General features: G+C 40.2%; 1 protein-coding gene across 3 annotated transcripts in view; it reads right to left on the reverse strand.

Annotated features, from left to right (window-relative positions):
* LOC138983722 (glycerophosphodiester phosphodiesterase domain-containing protein 5-like) overlaps positions 1-1,426 on the reverse strand; it is a 55,455-nt gene extending 54,029 nt beyond the window's left edge. For all 3 annotated transcript variants that reach the window (XM_070357030.1, XM_070357029.1, XM_070357031.1), the window contains exon 1: positions 1,310-1,426. The gene's annotated coding sequence lies outside the window, so the exon portion shown is untranslated. The remainder of the gene's footprint in view (positions 1-1,309) is intronic.
* Positions 1,427-8,592: the final 7,166 nt, after the last annotated feature.

Genomic DNA, 8,592 nt, shown 5'->3' on the forward strand with positions numbered 1-8,592 from the left:
TAAACAAAGTAATTTACATATAATTCTAATAATAGCTAATAAAGCTATAGCCTAGACTTTTCTGAGTATAGCTCTCGTGAGATATTCGTGAGACGCGCTCTTTGTGAATGTTATTCTTTGAACATCACGAGAACTTCAAACCTCGGCTTGTGCAGCTCGCGCGAGATAGCTGTACAGCATGCTTTGCTATGCTTTGAAGTTTGCAAGAGTTTGGAAAACCGATAGGGTCTATTCCTATCAACAGAAACAGAAAGACAGATAGTTGCATGTTCATTGTATATTTATATAACTATAATTTAGTATAATTATAAATCATTAAATGGGATAGACCAGATTCAGGATACAGCAAAACTGGGAAACCTAAGGCAGTTACGCACATTATAACATGAATACATTTACTAGTGATTATTACACCCCCGGTATAGGGGTGTGTATAGGTTTCGCTCGATGTGTTTGTTTGTTTGTTTGTTTGTGTTCGCATATAGATCTCAAGAATGAACGGACCGATCGTCACCAAACTTGGTGAACAGGTTCTATACATTCCTGAGACGGTCCTTACAAAAATTGGGACCAGTCAAACACACGATTAGGGAGTTATTGGTGGATTAAAATTATACAAGGACTTATAGAGGGACATCTTCATGGTCAAAGGGAAATAACCATTCTCACTCAGTCACTGCCACCAACTGAGAAGGTTATTTCCCTTTGACGGGGGTGTTTTTCCTACCTCGTAGGAATTTCTTGTTATTTAAAGTTTCAAACGTCAAATTGTGGTTTTGAATTTTAGAAAAACAAAGTCATTCACAATCAGTAAAGTAAAACAGAAATCGAGAAAACAAATAGAAAATAACTAGGTGAAAAAATAATCACTAACAAAAGTCACATAGTCTAGGGCTAGAAGCCGGTTAACGACATAAAAGTTCAAGTAAGCGACCACCTCAAGTGACCAGCCAACTACAATACATGTCGCCCTTTGAAAAGGGAAATAGTGTGCGTGCACGTTACGTTACGACGATACTGTTTACAAAGAAAACAAATTCCCATGCTAACCATAAACTCTCGATCAGCTGTGATTCTTTTCTGCCTACTTTCAAAATACTTCTCGTATTACACCTACGCACCTAACACCTATTTATTGCATTACACATTGTCCTCTGACAAACAGCCTCGGATGTCTTGACTCGCTTTAGCCTTTTGTTGTCATCTGCACAACAAACATTCCACGGCGTATTTCTGAATGAAAACCGTTAACAAGAACTCAGTTATGTAAGAAGTTCATCATATTTCGTACAGTTTAATCGGTACTTACGTGATTTCTCAGTAAATGACGACTAGCCGGCGGCATTAGTGCCCGAACAAATCACCTCGACGACATGAATAGATCACTTAGTCGCCATGTTGGAATGTGGGAAGGTTAAAGGTCAGTAAAAATCTGGAATACAAAGCGAAACGAACTTTAACATGTTACCCAAGGGGCAGGGCAAAGGGATCGGACAGGTCCTGTTATATATATATATGCATGGATATATATAAACATTAAAAAAAACCTGATAGAAATAAGGAGAGAAAAAAAACTGATCAGTATTATCTGGTGATTTCCACACTTCTAAGTTCTATACTTATACAGTTGAACCACCTTATAAGACCGCGCAATTTAAGACTAACCCCCTCCTTAGCGTATCACCAATTCTTGTCCCAAATGGAAATATTTTCTGAGAGGACGTTAACTCCCCCCTTTTACTAACCCCCTTTTAAGATTTTTTTCTGTTCATAACCTTTGTAAATGTACCTCCATTTTAAGACGACTCCTTTTTTAAGACTCCTCCTTTTTAAGACCTGATTTTCTCAGATTTGTGAAGGTCTCAAAAGGGGGTTCCACTGTATCCTCTTCTTGCAAACCACAAAAACAAACTCGGTAACAAACAAAACCCAAACGAATACACAAATACCAACTGCAGTCAAACAAACAAACTACAAACAACTACAACATCAAGACAGAAACACAAAAAGCAGAAACACGCAAACAAAACAAAAATAAATATAAACAAATAAAAGAGGAGAAGGGGAGTGGTTTTGTCCCAAGTGGAATGCCTTGAAGTTGTTGTTGTTTCTATGTCTGTCGGCCATCTGTCTAACAATCCTCAAACCATAGGTCAAACTCTTTTTTTAACTTCGGAGCTGTGAAAACTTTTCTTCACTGTACCTCTCTCTCTCTCTCTCTCTCTCTCGATCTCTCTCCCCCCCCCCCCCCACCCTCTCTCTCTCTTAGTTCTGTTAGTTTTATTTTCATTTGTCCAAAGCATCAGTGTTCATTATATCCACACAAAAACACTCAAAGCTTTAATAACACATTTACTCATGCATGTGTATTCAGCATTGTTTTCACTACGTTACATATACGACGCTTTATATTTGTGTATAATATGTAATGTGTAAATATTCATATGTTGTTGTTTTTCTCTACCTTTTTTTCTACGTGATTATCCGTGTAAGTATGTGATTAGATTAGTCCCCTCTCTGGGCGAGGGCTGGTTGAAAAAAAGCTTGTTGTATTGCTTATGCCACAACCCTCGAAAAATAACATTTGATTTGATTTGATTTGATCTCTCTCTGTCTCTCTCTGTCTGTCTGTCTGTCTGTCTGTCTCTCTCTCTCTCTCGAGACTTTCTGTCTTGTAGTTACTCCACTCGTGTGACATTACCAGGAGTGTTTTGGCTGAAGGTGGCACAACTAGGAGACTAAAAATCATCTATCCTGTTACACAAACTGTTGTGACTGTAATACATGCACTGCATGTCAATGCAATGTGGACTAAGAGCTGTACAGTGGAGTCCGGGTACAACGAATCTCAAGGGAGATGCATTTTAGTTCGTTATATCAGTAATTCGCTGTAGAGTTTTCAACCTCACGAGAGGGGTGACCACACCACCCCCTCCCCCATACACTCACACAGAGACACACAAACAACAGGATTGAGTCTATGCTAACCACTTCTTGTGGCTACTAAACAATAACAAACTCCTAATATTTCTTTAAACGTTCTGTAAAAAATGATTTGTATGAATGGTGTTGAAAAGAAGAGATAAAATAAATCCTCAAGGCAGTGACCGCACTCATGGCACCGACTCTTCCGTTTTGTTACATCGGTTCCGGCTTATATGTTTTCGCAAAATTGTGTATGACCCCCATCCCCCCTTCCCATGTGAAGAGGCTAAGCCGCACCACCATTAAACTTTCATATATTCGAAGTCTCTTTCTGTCCAGTTTATTTATTAAATACTGGATCTAACCAATTTAGAAAAAAAAAAAAAGTTTCCCCTTCCCTGAAAGTTAATAAACATTGTTGCCCGCAGAGCTAATACATCAACAATAGTAGAAGAATCTGTTTTCAACTTTTTAATGACTACTTTAAAAAGTCTATTCTGTTTCACTGCAATTTTAAAGGTGGTCGTCTACATTTTTGCTTTTTTCCAATAATCTTATGGTTAGATTTCGCTAAAAAGTTATGTCAGATGATGAATGAACCATGGGGAAAAAAGTTATAGAAAACAAAATATATGTAAAAAAAAAGATTTTATTTTTGGGTAGCGTGACTCACGCTTCCAATATTTTGTTTTCTGTTTGCTGAGAACATGTGCTTTGCCTAAAAATACTGACCAATCAAATTCATGTCACTATGCTTATAGCCACGCCCAAACAAGTGCAGCAACAGTTTGACACTGGAGCGCTGTCCACGCTTTTTTTTTAAACGCACGAAATGCACGGGATTTGAGAGGAGTTTTGCGCTTGGCATTTTCCAAATAAGGATATCCTACGCTGGAATACTACAATGAATTTTCAAACGGCTACACTAGCTTCGTCTTTCCTGATCGAAAGGGGGTGTATTGTTGATATTTGTAGATAATAGACTCTGCATTTTAATGGTCAAATGGCGATTTCGGCATAAAAATGTAGACAAGGACCTTTAAGTAAAGTTAATGAGAATGTCAGAAATAATTACTTTGGTAAGTGAATGAGAAGTTACAGTGTCCGGGCACCTTAGTATTTGACATGCTAATTATTGCAATGTCAATATCTGTGTGTGTGTGGAATGGAAATAAAGTGAGGCAGTTTAGGATTGGTTACCACTTTATTTATTTATGTGTTCTTTCTTTATTTGGTGTTTAACGTCGTTTTCAACCATTCAAGGTTATATCGCGACAGGGAAAGGGGGAGATGGGATCGGGGAAAGGGGGAGATGGGATCGGGGAAAGGGGGGAGATGGGATAGGGGAAAGGGGGGAGATGGGATAGAGCCACTTGTTAATTGTTTCTTGTTCACAAAAGCACTAATAAAAAAATTGCTCCAGGGGCTTGCAACGTAGTACAATATATGACCTTACTGGGAGAATGCAAGTTTCCAGTACAAAGGACTAAACATTTCTTACATACTGCTTGACTAAAATCTTTACAAACATTGACTATATTCTATACAAGAAACACTTAACAAGGGTAAAAGGAGAAACAGAACCATTAGTCGCCTCTTACGACATGCTGGGTAGCATCGGGTAAATTCTTTCTCGTCCCAACCAATATGGGACTCCCCCTAACCCGCGGGGGGGGTATTTATTTATGTGTGTACGTTTGCAAGCACACACACCCTGTGCTTGCGTGCATGGGTGAAGATGCTCATGTGCCCGTGAAAGAGAGTAAGACAGAGAAATAGGAGTACAAAGCACATAAGGCAAACATAATAAAGGAGAAAGAAAAGGCCAGGAAAAGGCCTCACCTCACTACATAACCGAGCTCTCTCTTTCTCTCTGTACACACATCACCACCATACTATTACTACCATTCAAGCACACACACACACACACACACACACACACACACACACACACACACACACAGACACACACACACACACACACACACACACACACACACACACTCCGATGCACACAAATGCACTCAGTATATTGTCAATATTTACAGCAATTTCTGTGACCCTTTATTCATAGCTTCTTTTGATTTTCAACAAACAATATTCACCGACATTTATATCCATAAAATCAACACATCCACATGCTTACAATTATCAGAGAACATTATGAATTACAAAGTTGAAAACAATCATATCTACTCAAAACTTTGTGAATATGTGTACTATAAGTTGCAAAAATATTCATTTAAATACTGATAACACAACCTGCAACTTCACCACAATCAATGATCAGATGAAATGGAAAATGAAAACTATGAATGAACACATTTCTTTCTTTATTTGGTGTTTAACGTCGTTTTCAACCACGAAGGTTATATCGCGACGGGGAAAGGGGGGAGATGGGATAGAGCCACTTGTCAATTGTTTCTTGTTCACAAAAGCACTAATAAAATAATTGCTCCAGGGGCTTGCAACATAGTACAATGTATTACCTTACTGGGAGAATGCAAGTTTCCAGTACAAAGGACTTAAAATTTCTTACATACTGCTTGACTAAAATCTTTCTTTATTACATTTGAAAGTAGACATACTGCACAGAATTAACCGCATGACATAACATACTTGAAGAGATATACCTAACAAACAAGCCCTCAGATCGCTTCCAAAGTTATACCATAGAATTATGCGTCACAAATAATGCTATTGCGCTGGAGGACTGCCTACACTTTGCAAAAGCAAGTGTTTTAAAAGATTAATAAAATGTCAAAGAATAGGCAAAGAAAGAGCACTCTTTTCAAGTGTCTGGTTGAATAACTTCCACTGAGTTACTTCCCTTGTTTGTGTATGACACTTGTTACTGGGCAGCCATGTAAGAGGCCATGTTAGATGTCGCCCCTCAACTACTTTTTGATTCCAACACCGAATAGAAATAGCGCTTGGAAGAGTATTCACTCGCTTTGATTTAATTAATGACCATAGTGATTGTGTGTTGCAAGTTTTTGAACAAATCATGCCTTGTGCGTCAATACGCATCATAAAAAAGCTAGGCAGATGTGTTTGTGTGCAGATCTGTGCGATGAGGTCGTTAATTGTAAAACCAGTCTATATGACTGGAAAGGCCATCCATTCCACTACAATATTCAACAAACAGATTGATTTTACATATGAACGCGCCTATATAGTAGAACCTACAACACAGACACCCCTAAAATCAAATTCGCAAAAGCAAGGTTCACACGTTAAAATCTACAAAAAGTCAGAAAATCTTAAGTGCAACAAATTTGGATGTCATTGGAAAGAACAATCAAATTTGTATCCAAAACAGTCTGTTTTGTTCCCCTGTCTTGTCAAACAATTACTTTCAATCAATCAATCAATCAATATGAAGCTTATATAGCGCGTATTCCGTGGGTACAGTTCTAAGCGCTTGTCGAAAAGTTGTCAACACAGGACTAACAAAGAAACTAACATCTACAGACGGACACAAACCCTATCACACACTAGCAAACCCTGATAAACATACAACAAACAACTGTTTAACAACAATGGACACATCAATAGCTATATGTCCAAACAAAATAATATCAAACACAAAGAAAACACCTCTCACAGAGCACAGCACAAGAATGTCTTTTGGGGCACAACACATCACTGTCGAACATGAAAGTCGCAGCCAGCTACGGGAAGAACTGAGTCTTCAACCTACTCTTGAACGCGGCAGGGAGTTCCAGACGGAGGGGCCCGCGGAGGGAAATGCACGCTGACCAGCAGATGCGAGTTTCGAGCGAGGGATGTGAAGGCGGAGTGGGTCAGCAGCAGAACGAAGGGGACGGTCGGAGGGCTGGGTGTACAGGTCCAAGGAGGATTGAAGGTACTCGGGAGCAGAGTCGTTGAGATACTTGTAGACCAGAGTGGACAGTTTGTAGGAGATTCGGGTGTTGACAGGGAGCCAGTGCAAGGAGCGAAGTAGGGGGGTGATGTGGTCTCGCTTCGTCTTCCTCAACGTCAGCCTGGCAGCAGCGTTCTGGACTCGTTGTAGGCCATGAATGGATGAGACGGGGAGGCCAGCCAGAAGGGAGTTGCAGTAGTCCAGACGACTGAAGATGAGGGAGACAACCAGCTTGACACAGGCGTCGTGGGTGAGGTTGCGACGGATGGAGGCGATGCGTCGTAGGTGGAAAAAGCAGGTCTTGATGATGGAGATGTGTGTCTGCATGGAGAGAGTGGAGTCGAGAAAGACGCCAAGGCTCTTGACAGCAGGGGAGAATGGAACAGTTGCGTCATCCAGCTGGAGGTCGGTCACAGTGAGGGAAGCAATCTTCTGTCGTGTTCCAACGAGAAGGGCCTTACAGAAGACAAGAGTGAGCAAGAGGACTCCTTCCCACTAAGATGGTACAGACTGGTTTCAAATAATTCTTGCTCTTCCTTGTTCGTTCTCCATGCATGCTTCCCTCCCTTCAACATTTCCCATAAACAAAAATAACTGTTGAAAAAAAAAGCCTGCCTTTCCCCCATCCTAGCCTCTCAATAATTTGGACTAGATCCACTCAACAAAAAGATGTACACAAACACTATCACAGACACATTTTTGAAATATAATAGATGTATCACAAGCACCTTTGGTATCTGTTCAAAGCATCTACCGTATTTGACGGACTACAAGCCGCGACTTTTTTTTTTTAAAAATCGCATTGCGGCTTATAAAAAGATGCGGCTAAAACGTTACCTAAACTTGAATAGCATTCACCTAATGGAAGTCGCCACGGATTTTCATTTCGCTCGATTGGCGATTACCGGTACTTTATTAGCTCTCTACTCAAGACTCGGCGCTTTTCTCTTTCTTTAGCGAATCTTCGTTTGTCAACAAGTCGTCATGACAAGATAGCGTACAGAGAAACACCAGATGTATCAGGATCTCGCACGAGCGAGATTTCGTTTTTTTGTGTCTCGCGATAGTTGGAGGAGCGAGAGCCGCCATGTTGTGTTTTCGTCTGTTCGAAATGTGCGCAAAAGTCGTAAATCATCCCAAAAAAGCTTATTCCGGGCGGGACTACATGTGTGTGTTGGTTACAAATTGTGTGTGTGATATTTTTCTTCAAACTTTTTCACTTTTCTTCTTTGTTTCACTTGTTTATTCTCGGAGCCGATTTTGCCAAATACCGTACTTTCGTTTGCCTGGTTGTTTTGATTGATTGACACGATCTCATTCTTTTTTTTTCGACGGCGGCTAATATAGTGACGCGGCCTATACGTGGCTCGTCCCAATTTTTTTGTTAAAAGTCGGGGGTGCGGCTTATAAAACGGTGCGTCTTGTAATCCGTCAAATACGGTACCCTATTTCTCTAAGCCCTTTTCTTTAACCGAACCTTACATGGTTGTTTAGTACAGCTTCTCAATCACCCAGTGCCATCCACCTTCACTTTCACACTTTGACACATCCGTTCCCCACCTCTATCCCAATACCCCACTCCCAACTCTCCTACCAATCCACTATAATATACACCCTCTCCCATGATCCCCAAAACCAATCAAAAATTCAGCTAATCACAGTTCTTTAGGCAGAATGTCTCTCGTGTAACTAGGCCGAATTTTCTTCTAATGAGAGAAACAGAACTCTCGTATCAGTGTCCTTGTTTATCCCTCTCTGACTTCAACTCTACACACAATCAA

This window comes from Littorina saxatilis, linkage group LG13 (assembly GCF_037325665.1).
Source record: "Littorina saxatilis isolate snail1 linkage group LG13, US_GU_Lsax_2.0, whole genome shotgun sequence".
Taxonomy (NCBI): domain Eukaryota; kingdom Metazoa; phylum Mollusca; class Gastropoda; order Littorinimorpha; family Littorinidae; genus Littorina; species Littorina saxatilis.